This window comes from Oncorhynchus masou, chromosome 21 (genome assembly GCF_036934945.1).
Source record: "Oncorhynchus masou masou isolate Uvic2021 chromosome 21, UVic_Omas_1.1, whole genome shotgun sequence".
Taxonomy (NCBI): Eukaryota; Metazoa; Chordata; class Actinopteri; order Salmoniformes; family Salmonidae; genus Oncorhynchus; species Oncorhynchus masou.
In genome coordinates, this window is record NC_088232.1 from 35762301 (window position 1) to 35776844 (window position 14544).

At 49.2% G+C, this 14544-nt stretch overlaps 1 pseudogene; it reads right to left on the reverse strand.

Moving 5' to 3' along the window:
• LOC135507498 (ryanodine receptor 3-like) overlaps positions 1–14544 on the reverse strand; it is a 108319-nt pseudogene that overhangs the window by 42364 nt on the left and 51411 nt on the right.

A 14544-nucleotide genomic window follows, 5' to 3' on the forward strand; every position in this document is an offset into this window, starting at 1 on the left:
CACCCGGCAACAGAAATGAGAGGGAGACGAGGAGAGCCGTGGGAGGTAGAAAGCCTTGGTTGATTAAAAACACATGAATTGTGAGCTGGGATCAAAAGCACGGCACCACCATTTAAACAATTAAGTTTCATACTTCATAATTTCTACCTCAACCAATTCATTATTTAGATCAGTTTTTGTTGTTTCTAGACTTCAGAGAGTAAAGTGTGCATGCCATTAGATCACCACGACGGCTGAGTGATTTGGGATTTTATTGTGTGTTGTTATTGTGTGCTGTTGTGTGTGCTGTTGTGCGTTATACGAGCTGAAGTGGGAACTGGGCAGTCCTCTACCTTTGTGGACAACAGGCATTTTGAGAGGTATGCTGATGATGCCCACCAGGTCTTCAGTGGGCACAAGGGAGCGCAGGATGGCACGGATTCGCAGGGCCTCCCCTTTACCCTTGTTGATCAACTGAAGGAGGAGGAGGAAGGAGAGAAGGTCATGAGTCCTATTGAAATCTCACTGGTGGAAAACAGACATTCATTCAATCTTTACTTATCCAGATGAGTCAGAGAGAACAGATGCTGAGATGTCTCGTATGCAAATGAACCTCTCAGAGTAGGTTAGAGTACAGGTGATCGGTGATAGGAGTGGGACCATCAGCTAAACTCACGTGCATCTCTGGGGCACAGCGTCCAAGTAGGTCGATGAGGGCAGAGTAGAAGGACATGATGGCATTGCCCATATGCACCACCTCTTCCTCCTCATCGTCCTCAGCAGACCTGCCCATAACAAAACCAATGAGAAGGTCTTCTGGGCCTTACCTTGCCATCTCAACTAACTCATGATGATCTTACAGCGTTTACCTTGCTATGTACTATGCCGTTAGCTCTTGCTTTATAGCTATGGCAGGTACAGTATGTAGCTTACGCGTCAGAGCTGACCCCCTGGGCGGAGGAGGGCAAGTCCACAGCAGGGTTATCTGAGATTTTGATGGCCTCCTTCATGGCTGCCAGCAGCCCGTTACCCCCCTCTCCTCTCAGAGCCGGGCCAAAACACTCTGGACGCCTGATCAGTAGCTTCACCACCACACTGGAGTTCTCCTCCACACTCTCACCTGGAACACACACATGCATTTGTTACACACACACACACACACACACACACACACACACACACACACACACACACACACACACACACACACACACACACACACACACACACACACACACACACACCACCAGGTTAACAAAACATATATTTCAGTAATACACAGCATTAGCACATTGACATCAACACAGATACCGACACAAGATGCACACAAAATGCATTGGCAGTGGAAAAACACACACAAATATAGCACACAGTACACACACACACACACCAACAACTGATATGAACAAAATACTCCTTTGGGCTCCCAAACACCTCGGAGGTGAACAGCACCAGACATAAAGCTCATCTAGTGAGTGCTTGACAATGTATCGCCACTGTTTTTGGTCCATCACTGTCAGGAAGCAAATTAATGGCTGCCCTGCTCTTTCATCCAGGAGTAGTTTCCAATATTCACTCTCTTTAGTGAGATCCTGTTCCTCCACTGAGCTCTACTGACCTTGAGGCTGTGGCTCCTATCAGCTAACCCCCTCAGGCAGCCTAGCCTGCCCAGCAGGATCCACACAGACAGGCCATCCCTAAAACTGCTGTCATGACGTTGCCCTCTTTGGGTACAGCGAGCCCATCCCCCTCTCCCTGCCTCCTTCAACTAGGCTGCTGTGGTCAGAGAGAGGTGGTAAATTCCTGAGAAGACCCTGCCTCATGGCCACACATTATAAGAGAGCGAGTGAATTTTCATAGAGAACAAAGGAATTTCTTCCACCTCACAGAACTTGAGGTCCGAACAAATGTCATGTTCCGGGCAAGGTATAAAATGTCAGTGAAGAATCCAGTTACGAACCGGTCCGTTTGTTACATTTTGGTGAGGCTCATGGGAGACGGTGTGACCACATTGCCATAACGCTGTTTATATAATAGCCTCAGATATGAGGTTTACATCTAATTGTTGTATAAGATGAATAAGTGAGTATGATACTGTTTGTAAAATTGTGTGATGTGATTTTGGACTGTTTAATGAAGGAAAGTCCAATTCCCTTTTGAGTTTAACTAAATCAGAGGACTGCCCATGAGCCCAGTTAGGGTCAGGCATCCTGGGACAGCCCTTTTCTGCAATTCCGAATAAAACCCAACTTTGAGAAATTATCACCAGACCATGTTTCTCTCAATCACAGGAGTACAAAGGTTGTAGACCATTGATGAATCTTTTAACCATACCACGTGGTTAAACTCTTAGACTATCGATACCAACAGAATAAGAAGTCTTTGATATTAATTACTAGTCTGCAGCTAGGAATTCGGGATCATTGAACGTGAAGAACGACAACTGCCAAAACCATTCTATGACAAAACGAATGAATGTCACTCTGAACAATCCACTCTAACCAAGACAGAAAGAGAGAGAGAGAGAGGACAAACTCTCCAACAGAAATTAACTTTTCAACAGCGATCAAGACGACACACTGAGCGTAAATATATATATTGATTGCAATTGTTCCCGAATTAGTAAGCGTTCGTGTGCAAAGGATTAGCATTTCAATTGTTAGAATTATCACTCTGTGGTGACTTCTCAGACTCCCCCCTTTGTCCACCAAGCCGCGATGCCGGTTTAGCCCACTAGGGCACATTCCCCTATCATTTCTTGTAAACATATTTACCTTGTTTGTCCCTGAATTACTTAGTTAGTAATAAATAAATGATTTAAGACAATTGATGTATGGATGACTCATAGTGAAGACTGGGTTCGTGCAGATAACCAACAATTTACGACATTTGGAATGAGACTAACGTGAGGTAAAATAAATAATTCATTAATTCGAAGACTAATTGATCAGATATAAAATATCTGAAAAGTTATTTTAGGAAATGATAACTTTGTTATCTGAATATTTTCCTTGGTGCCCCGACTTCCTAGTTAATTACAGTTACATGATTAATCAGTTTAAATCACGTAATACTAATTACAGAGAATCTTTGGTAAAAACTAAAAGTCTTCATTTAATGGTTGTAAAGACACGACACTGCCCACCCCTGGTATGGAAGGCACAGTACAGTACATTACCAAGCAGCATCCTCCACTTTACCCTACAGAGACCAAGGTTCAGTACAGGAGCTGCTGACAGTCATTACAGTACAGTGCCCCACCTACCATTGACAAATACAGCGAAGCGCAGGAAGGAGAGGTAGCGTTCACCCTCAATGGGGTTCCAGCCGATGTCAGGGTAACCTTTGTCCAGCAGCATGGGACAGCTCTGGAGCCCACAGCCTGCTAGGTACGTCACCACCTGCGACACACAACCAGGACAAAACAAAGACAAGGTTAGCAACAGCCACATGGACTGAGAATACTCTGAAACACATAGACACAAAACCCCAATTCTAATGCACACACACCAACACACACACACACATCCAATAGAGACAGTATCCCCTACCTTGTCCAGGTCGGGCTCTTCCAGGGCCAAGGCCAGGCCGTTGTTGTCCATCACAGAGGAGGCAGCCACGTCTAGAGGAGTGGAGCCTCTCATGGCTGGGGATGCTACGGGGAGAAAACATACATAGGATCCAATTTAAGTTATTCATATCTCACAGGTATTTACAACAATTCTGGTGTTCAGAGAATGATTCTCCAGTCCGCTAAGTCAGAGGTTCTTCTCATTGAGATGGGAAGTTGTGGGAGTAACCTAAAGCCAACAGCAGGTGGCAGCATTACACTCTCATGATGAACCAGGACCAGACTCTGATTGGACTGTCAGACTGTTCATCTGTCAACAGCTGAGTGATACTGAGCTAAACCAAAATGTCCAGCTCATATTGGCAGTAATGACTCATACCTTCTATTGTTTATTTAAGCTCATTAAAGCAACAGTATATTTCACTATCTTTGTTTTCATAAACAGAAACATTCAAAGATGTGCAAATGATTGGTTCAGGCTAAAATCACACTCAAATACTTTGTCCAATATACTGTAAGTGACTACATTGTCCCTCGCCTTTGGACAATTCTGTGTGTGAGAAAGAGAGAGAGAGAGAGAGAGAGAGAGAGAAAGAGAGAGAGAGAGAGAGAAAGAGAGAGAGAGTTAGCCCAGGAGAGAACCACTCTCTCTTTCTCCCTGCCACAGCACGGTGTTCAAAGAGTGACTGTGGCACAACCTCTCCTGACAGAATGTATGATGACTCACCCTCTCCCCTGATGAATTCACAACCAACTGACCAACCAACCAACCAACCAAACACACACACACACACACACACACACACACACACACACACACACACACACACACACACACACACACACACACACACACACACACACACACACACACACACACACACACACACACACACACACACACCTAATCTCAGGTGTGTGTCTAATGTATGCAGACTCACAGCTCAAGGACCTAACGTGAGGCCCCAATGAGATTATTGTCCATAACAATGAGAACAGCGTCAGAGATGCCGCCACACCCAGTGTAACTACAGTATAAGCCTGTTGTTCCAATAGGAAGTAAGAGATGCTGGATATAGCATGTGATTTTCCTATGTCAGAGACTCTCCATCAACTCAGGGGTGTAGGGTACTGAGAATGTGATTTCCATCAACCTCCAGCAAGTGTATCCCCCAGCCCCAGCTCTACCAGGAGCAGTGTACCCCAACCCCAGCTCTACCTGGGGCAGTGTACCCCAGCCCCAGCTCTACCAGGAGCAGTGTACCCCAACCCCAGCTCTACCTGGGGCAGTGTACCCCAGCCCCAGCTCTACCAGGAGCAGTGTACCCCAACCCCAGCTCTACCTGGGGCAGTGTACCCCAGCCCCAGCTCTACCAGGAGCAGTGTACCCCAACCCCAGCTCTACCTGGGGCAGTGTACCCCAGCCCCAGCTCTACCAGGAGCAGTGTACCCCAACCCCAGCTCTACCTGGGGCAGTGTACCCCAGCCCCAGCTCTACCAGGAGCAGTGTACCCCAACCCCAGCTCTACCTGGGGCAGTGTACCCCAGCCCCAGCTCTACCAGGAGCAGTGTACCCCAACCCCAGCTCTACCTGGGGCAGTGTACCCCAGCCCCAGCTCTACCAGGAGCAGTGTACCCCAACCCCAGCTCTACCTGGGGCAGTGTACCCCAGCCCCAGCTCTACCAGGAGCAGTGTACCCCAACCCCAGCTCTACCTGCGGCAGTGTACCCCAGCCCCAGCTCTACCAGGAGCAGTGTACCCCAACCCCAGCTCTACCTGGGGCAGTGTACCCCAGCCCCAGCTCTACCAGGAGCAGTGTACCCCAACCCCAGCTCTACCTGGGGCAGTGTACCCCAGCCCCAGCTCTACCAGGAGCAGTGTACCCCAACCCCAGCTCTACCTGGGGCAGTGTACCCCAGCCCCAGCTCTACCAGGAGCAGTGTACCCCAACCCCAGCTCTACCTGGGGCAGTGTATCCCAGCCCCAGCTCTACCAGGAGCAGTGTACCCCAACCCCAGCTCTACCTGGGGCAGTGTACCCCAGCCCCAGCTCTACCAGGAGCAGTGTACCCCAACCCCAGCTCTACCTGGGGCAGTGTACCCCAGCCCCAGCTCTACCAGGAGCAGTGTACCCCAACCCCAGCTCTACCTGGGGCAGTGTACCCCAACCCCAGCTCTACCTGGGGCAGTGTACCCCAACCCCAGCTCTACCTGGGGCAGTGTACCCCAACCCCAGCTCTACCTGGGGCAGTGTACCCCAACCCCAGGCCCAACTCTACCAGGAGCAGTGTTTTTATTTTATTTTATTTCACCTTTATTTAACCAGGTAGGCTAGTTGAGAACAAGTTCTCATTTGCAACTGCGACCTGGCCAAGATAAAGCATAGCAGTGTGAACAGACAACACAGAGTTACACATGGAGTAAACAATTAACAAGTCAATAACACAGTAGAAAAAAAGGGGAGTCTATATACATTGTGTGCAAAAGGCATGAGGAGGTATAATTACAATTTTGCAGATTAACACTGGAGTGATAAATGATCAGATGGTCATGTACAGGTAGAGATATTGGTGTGCAAAAGAGCAGAAAAGTAAATAAATAAAAACAGTATGGGGATGAGGTAGGTGAAAATGGGTGGGCTATTTACCAATAGACTATGTACAGCTGCAGCGATCGGTTAGCTGCTCAGATAGCAGATGTTTGAAGTTGGTGAGGGAGATAAAAGTCTCCAACTTCAGGGATTTTTGCAATTCGTTCCAGTCACAGGCAGCAGTGTACCCCAGCCCCAGCTCTACCAGGATCAGTGTACCGCAGACCCCAGGCCCAGCTCTACCAGGAGCAGTGTACCCCAGCCCCAGCTCTACAGGAGCAGTGTACCCCAGCCCCAGCTCTACCAGGAGCAGTGTACCCCAGCCCCAGCTCTACCAGGAGCAGTGTACCCCAGCCCCAGCTCTACCAGGAGCAGTGTACCCCAGGCCCAGCTCTACCAGGAGCAGTGTACCCCAGCCCCAGCTCTACCAGGAGCAGTGTACCCCAGCCCCAGCTCTACAGGAGCAGTGTACCCCAGGCCCAGCTCTACCAGGAGCAGTGTACCCCAACCCCAGCTCTACCAGGAGCAGTGTACCCCAACCCCAGCTCTACGGGAGCAGTGTACCCCAGCCCCAGCTCTACAGGAGCAGTGTACCCCAGGCCCAGCTCTACCAGGAGCAGTGTACCCCAAGCCCAGCTCTACGGGAGCAGTGTACCCCAGCCCCAGCTCTACAGGAGCAGTGTACCCCAGGCCCAGCTCTACCAGGAGCAGTGTACCCCAGCCCCAGCTCTACAGGAGCAGTGTACCCCAGCCCCAGCTCTACCAGGAGCAGTGTACCCCAGCCCCAGCTCTACCAGGAGCAGTGTACCCCAGCCCCAGCTCTACCAGGAGCAGTGTACCCCAGGCCCAGCTCTACCAGGAGCAGTGTACCCCAGCCCCAGCTCTACCAGGAGCAGTGTACCCCAGCCCCAGCTCTACAGGAGCAGTGTACCCCAGGCCCAGCTCTACCAGGAGCAGTGTACCCCAACCCCAGCTCTACCAGGAGCAGTGTACCCCAACCCCAGCTCTACGGGAGCAGTGTACCCCAGCCCCAGCTCTACAGGAGCAGTGTACCCCAGGCCCAGCTCTACCAGGAGCAGTGTACCCCAAGCCCAGCTCTACCAGGAGCAGTGTACCCCAAGCCCAGCTCTACCAGTAGCAGTGTACCCCAGCCCCAGCTCTACCAGGAGCAGTGTACCCCAAGCCCAGCTCTACCAGGAGCAGTGTACCCCAAGCCCAGCTCTACCAGGAGCAGTGTACCCCAGCCCTACCAGGAGCAGTGTACCCCAGCCCCAGTTCTACCAGGAGCAGTGTACCCCAGGCCCAGCTCTACAAGGAGCAGTATAGCCTAGCCCCAGTTCTACCAGGAGCAGTGTACCCCAGGCCCAGCTCTACAAGGAGCAGTATAGCCCCAGCCCCAGTTCTACCAGGAGCAGTGCACCCCCAGGCCCAGCTCTACCAGGAGCAGTGTACCTACCAAGGCCTACGCTGCTGTTCTCCAGAAGGTAGCTGAGGTGGTCAAACATGGCCTTTTGGTTCTGACGACTGATCCTGCAGAAGTAACACAGGAAGCGACAGCAGCTGGCCACCATCTTGGGGAACGCTATCTCCTGAGAGGAAAACACAGAGACTAGGGTTGATGCTATGCATATTATTTATTAGTAGATAAAACTTGAAACTACTAGTAGTTAAACTGTTGAAACTAGAAGACCTAAAAGATAAATACAAGCTTAACTCATGTGATCATCAAAAAGAGACAAACAGGCAGGCAGACAGACAGACGAGAGGGTACAGTTACAGTATCACTTTATTCTGGGCTTGTGTTGGGTCTACTGACTATTTGGCTTCCTCAAGGCGTGTTGCTATAAATCCCCTTCACTAACGAATGTCTAAAAAGGCCTGCCATGCCATTCCATGTCGACCCCCCTCTGTCCTTCCTCCATCCCCAGGCCGGGCTCTATACCCCAGTGTCATGGTAGAGAGCCGTCAGCCTGGGAGAATAACCACCTGCTGTGGTGCATTTATTACTGCCCTCCCCTCCTTTCCCAAACACACACTCAGCCTCCCTTCCACATGCAGTACAGCCTCCCTTGCCTTGGTTTGGAGCACATACTGTACACATTGGAGCTCTGGAAAACCAGTTTTTCAAATACTGTATACAACCAATATTTATTCTCAAGTGTGTTTGTTAAAGTCATTCCCCGTAATTGGCCATTGTGTTGTGTTATGCTGCATCTGACGCCTACCCAGTAGCCACACAGTGCTAGTTGAATCTCTCATCAACAACTGTCATGGATGCTGTGATACATCATAGTCTCCTCTATCATCCGTAGCAGTACTGAACTGTACCTGGGACTTGCCTCCTCCCAGCACGTTGACCATCACCTCCATCACCGTCTCATGCATGCCTAGAACACGCATCAGGTTGGGGTGCTGGTAGAATATCTTGTTGTTCATGATGTCACTGGATGGAAATACAAAACACTGAATACTCAGAACAGGTCAAATAATACTTGGAACAGTGATTGAGATCATTATTGTATCTTAAATTAAGCATTGGTACTTTAAAGCTCCCTGGTTATCAGACTATATATGTTAGTGCAGTAGACTGTGTCACTGACATGTAACCTACCCCAGACCGTCGATCATGAGTTTCTCCTCCTCCTTGCCCATGCGTACGGATAGCAGTGATCTGATCTGACCCAGAGAGGCCAGCAGGTTGATGGTGTCCTGTATAGAGGCAGCACTGATAGTGTAGCTCTTCCTCATGGCCCGGAGCAGCTCTCCAATGCTGTCGTACTGTCTCCTCAGCAGGCTGAACATCACTCTGACCAGCTCGGGGTCCTGGACATGGCACTCCTGAGCCCAGCTCACCATGGTCTGGGAGATCAACTCCTTCAGGTTGGCTAGAGAACAGACAGCAGACCCTTGTTATCTCCTTTACATGTTTAGGATATGTGCTGTACCGCCACATTTTTTGTAACCTTTGTCATATAGTGGTATTGTAAGAAGTCCTAACATTATAGTGGTAAAAACAAGAGCAGTTTACGGAAGTACAGTAGATGGAACTAGTGTGTGGGAAGTGAGCCTTTTCAAAGAGGTTTGTAGGCAATGCTTCCTCTAAGTGCAGTAGCCCCGAGACTGCCTCCCCGAGACTGCCTCCCAGAAACTGCCTCCCCGAAACTGCCTCCCCGAGACTGCCTCCCCGATACTGCCTCCCCGAAACTGCCTCCCCGAAACGGCCTCCCCGAAACTGCCTCCCCGAAACTGCCTCCCCGAAACTGCCTCCCTGAAACTGCCTCCCAGAAACTGCCTCCCTGAGACTGCCTCCCCGAAACTGCCTCCCCGAAACGGCCTCCCCGAAACGGCCTCCCCGAAACGGCCTCCCAGAAACTGCCTCCCAGAAACTGCCTCCCAGAAACTGCCTCCCAGAAACTGCCTCCCCGAGACCGCCTCCCCGGGACTGCCACGCAGAAATATCATCCCACAGAGCACGAGATTGAACCTCACTCAACTTTTTAGAACAGTGGTCACCAAGATGTCCATGGCGATCGCCTGGTTGATCTACAATGGATTCCTAGTCGATCGCCAAACATTTCTGTAAAAACCCAATGATAAAGCCTTGTGTTCCTATTCTTTTTATTTGTCTCAAGCTGTCGGTGCACCTGATTCAGCTGCCCTGTGTGCCGGGTAGGCCAACTGTTGCCATTGCCAACCATTTCATGAAGATACACTGAAGACATTCCAGAGAGCCAATGAAGTGCACTAGAGGCCAACCGCTGGCCAATCGGATGGCTCAGGTGGCTGTGTCTGCAGTAACGTAGCAGGTACAAAAGTTCAGTACAGCAAAGTTGATACTGTGAGATTTCAAAACTTTTAAAACCATGACTAGAGAGAGACCGTCAACGAATACATTAAAGAGCTGCTGTTTATATGAGTGAGTTCATGTTTAAGTTCTTACTCGGCACTGCCAACACTTTTTACTCAACACGTTTATAAGTGCTCTCTGGAATGTCTTCATTGTGCCTTCTTCCTATTTCTACTCAGTGCTACAACAAGCGCTGCAGTAGTAATGAATGAGTCAGAAATTGTATCTACAGGCTTGTGTTGTTGTTATTATTAGCGGCTTGGGTCTTTTTTTAAATCGAGGAACATTTCACTTTCTCTGTTCGTAGGAGTAACAACATGAATTTGTGCATAAGGCAGAATTAATGCGGTGCGACTTGAGTTTTGCCGTCATCTGGAAGACAGTGTCCCTTTTTGGTCAGTGTCAGTGGAGGAAACGGAGAGCGTAGGGATGTTGAGAGGCGGACCATCAGTCTGCTGCTCTCTCCCTCCGCTGAGACAGACCATCAGATACAGGCACCATCAACCCAGAAAAATACAGATAAAAAGCAAATGATTTAAATGTATGCTCACTCAGCTGTGCTTCACAAGTAATACAACAATGGATCTATTACCGGCGTGATCATATAGCCTACCTCAAACTTTGAAATATAATATTTAAAAAATGGCCCAAACAACAATGCATTGGCATGGCAATTCAAGCAAAGCCAATATGCAGTGATAATGTATTAGCCTACAAGGACACTGTTAAAACTGTAACTTAAAGCGGGTACAGCCTCAGAGTTCACAGTAAACGTGCGCTGGAAGTTGCACAGAAGATCTGACAATTCCTCAGTGCTGAATTAATTTTTAGGGAACATTGCTTGTAGGTATACATATTGATGGCAAAGTGCCTGGGTGTCATTATGTACACAGAACAGAACAGAGAATGACCCTCTCTAGACGTCTTTGAAAAGTGAGTGAGAGACAGAGCAGGGTTCTTCAGTAGCAGCCCTGGTCACAAAGCCCCATCACTGCTGTTAAAGACACTTGACTAGCTGATCATACTTGTCACCATGCAAGAGTGATGAAAGTGAAGTCATTGAACGACTCAATTCAGAACATGATAAGACCTGGATTTAGAAGCAGCTGTCTCTCTCACTTTCTTCTTGCCTTCACAAGGCTCCAGTCTGCTGAAAGCAGAACTCTGTCTGTGTATCACACATAGCAACAGGTCTCTTCTCAAAAGAAGAGGTAATAAATTATATGAGCAATGTTAATGTCATTGTTTTCCGTGATTTGTCAAGAAAACCCTTTTGCTAGTTCATTCATGAAAAGGCAATAGTACATTCACGGCGGAGCGGAATCGAAGCTCTATTATGTAAACAAGTGACTCGCTGGGAGAGTAAGAGGTATTAATAGTACTGTACCATATCCTGCTGCCTCTCCCGGTCAACTGAGTCATTGTTTAGACAGATCATATGAAGGGAACCCTTAAGGCTTCATTAAAATCAGATCAATAGGCCTGTGGCGGTGGATGGCAGTTTGTAGCGGTGGTGTGTGATTTGTGTGTGTGTGTGTGTGTGTGTCTTCCAAGCTTAGGTAGCCTCGCCAAAGGGAGAACAGTAACCAATTCAGAGCAGTGGGGAAGGGACAATTTGCATGCAATCAATAATAGTTGTTTTAAAGCAGAGCAATCAGGAGGCTGTGTTTTTAGGTCTCTGTTTCTGCTGGTTGGTTGATTGGCTTGGCTTGTACTGCACAGAGTAAACCTCTCAACACTGGGCTGTCAATCATCACTACAGCTCACACCACAGCTCACACCACAGCTCTCACCACAGCTCACACCACAGCTCTCACCACAGCCCTCACCACAGCTTTATGTGCCCCCATTGACCGGGAGCACACCAATTAGAGGGGCTTGCATTGCTGAGGTGCTACAGTACCTGAGGGAGAGAAACAGGTGTAGGGACAGGGGCTGCAGAGGGACCATAAAACGCCTGGCTAAATGTAATTGAACCCCTCAGCAATGAGGACAGGGGGGCTGCACAGGAGAGCTTTGGTCACTGCTGAATTAGGTGGGTAAGGGGAGGGGGGGGGGTAGAGTATCTGGTAGGAGATGATTAGTGGGACTTCTCCAAAACAACACCTCTGGGCATTCTGGAAGTTATATCAGGATGAAGAGAGAGTGTGGTCACTGAAGTGGCATCCAATCACTGCAGTGCACCCGTTCCTTTATTCACTCTTCAGCATCTTGTCCTCCACACTCCTATTCAGAGGTCATAGAAGTACGAACCCTGAACCCAGTCTGAACCCAGTAGGAACCCTGAACCCAGTCTGAACCCAGTAGGAACCCTGAACCCAGTCTGAACCCAGTAGGAACCCTGAACCCAGTCTGAACCCAGTAGGAACCCTGAACCCAGTCTGAACCCAGTAGGAACCCTGAACCCAGTCTGAACCCAGTAGGAACCCTGAACCCAGTCTGAACCCAGTAGGAACCCTGAACCCAGTCTGAACCCAGTAGGAACCCTGAACCCAGTCTGAACCCAGTAGGAACCCTGAACCCAGTCTGAACCCAGTAGGAACCCTGAACCCAGTCTGAACCCAGTAGGAACCCTGAACCCAGTCTGAACCCAGTAGGAACCCTGAACCCAGTCTGAACCCAGTAGGAACCCTGAACCCAGTCTGAACCCAGTAGGAACCCTGAACCCAGTCTGAACCCAGTAGGAACCCTGAACCCAGTCTGAACCCAGTAGGAACCCTGAACCCAGTCTGAACCCAATAGGAACCCTGAACCCAGTCTGAACCCAGTAGGAACCCTGAACCCAGTCTGAACCCAATAGGAACCCTGAACCCAGTAGGAACCCTGAACCCAGTCTGAACCCAGTAGGAACCCTGAACCCAGTCTGAACCCAGTAGGAACCCTGAACCCAGTCTGAACCCAGTAGGAACCCTGAACCCAGTCTGAACCCAATAGGAACCCTGAACCCAGTCTGAACCCAGTAGGAACCCTGAACCCAGTCTGAACCCAGTAGGAACCCTGAACCCAGTCTGAACCCAGTAGGAACCCTGAACCCAGTCTGAACCCAGTAGGAACCCTGAACCCAGTCTGAACCCAGTAGGAACCCTGAACCCAGTCTGAACCCAGTAGGAACCCTGAACCCAGTCTGAACCCAGTAGGAACCCTGAACCCAGTCTGAACCCAGTAGGAACCCTGAACCCAGTCTGAACCCAATAGGAACCCTGAACCCAGTCTGAACCCAGTAGGAACCCTGAACCCAGTCTGAACCCAGTAGGAACCCTGAACCCAGTCTGAACCCAGTAGGAACCCTGAACCCAGTCTGAACCCAGTAGGAACCCTGAACCCAGTCTGAACCCAGTAGGAACCCTGAACCCAGTCTGAACCCAGTAGGAACCCTGAACCCAGTCTGAACCCAGTAGGAACCCTGAACCCAGTCTGAACCCAGTAGGAACCCTGAACCCAGCACAGTTAGAATAAATCATGTCTGAAAAATAAACAGAGAACACGGGCAAAAAATTATCCAAACAAGTGTTTAAGTGGAAACACACAACCTCTATATTCATGTCCTCTCTCTTGTGAGATCAATAGTAGAGAGTCTCATATGGTCCACATCAGGGCCAGTCTAACGGTCTGGGGACAGATTGCCTTTCACTGTCTGCATTCACTGTTGCATATTCCAGACCAAATTTACCTGCCACAAATTGGGCACTTGTCCTTGCCAGCAGCACTATTATTATAGGCAGTGAGGTGTACCCATATTGGTTTGGGGTCAGGAAAAGTGCAAACATGTTTTCCTTTGAATGAAATGTACTGATCTCAACTACAAGTGTAGCCCATCCTGGATACATACCACAGGAGAACGGAGCGAATGGAATGGTATCAACCACATGTTTGATGTATTTGATACCATTCCACTTATTCCATTCCAGCCATTACCATGAGCCCATCCTCCCTAATTAACGTGCCACCAACCTCCTGTGCTGGATACAGAGAGGCTTCTAAACTCAAGATAGGGTTTTCATTTTATTGATTGCTTTATTGTCTTACAGGGGAGTAAAATGATAATTAAACGCCATAAAATGTTTCAATAGAACTGTCCCGATAATATGAAGGATTCTGCTATGGTGAAACAGTGTTGTGACAGTGGTCTGTCCTGAAGGACAGGGAGGGAAGGATTCTGCTATGGTGAAACAGTGTTGTGACAGTGGTCTGTCCTGAAGGACAGGGAGGGAAGGATTCTGCTATGGTGAAACAGTGTTGTGACAGTGGTCTGTCCTGAAGGACAGGGAGGGAAGGATTCTGCTATGGTGAAACAGTGTTGTGACAGTGGTCTGTCCTGAAGGACAGGGAGGGAAGGATTCTGCTATGGTGAAACAGTGTTGTGACAGTGGTCTGTCCTGAAGGACAGGGAGGGAAGGATTCTGCTATGGTGAAACAGTGTTGTGACAGTGGTCTGTCCTGAAGGACAGGGAGGGAAGGATTCTGCTATGGTGAAACAGTGTTGTGACAGTGGTCTGTCCTGAAGGACAGGGAGGGAAGGATTCTGCTATGGTGAAACAGTGTTGTGACAGTGGTCTG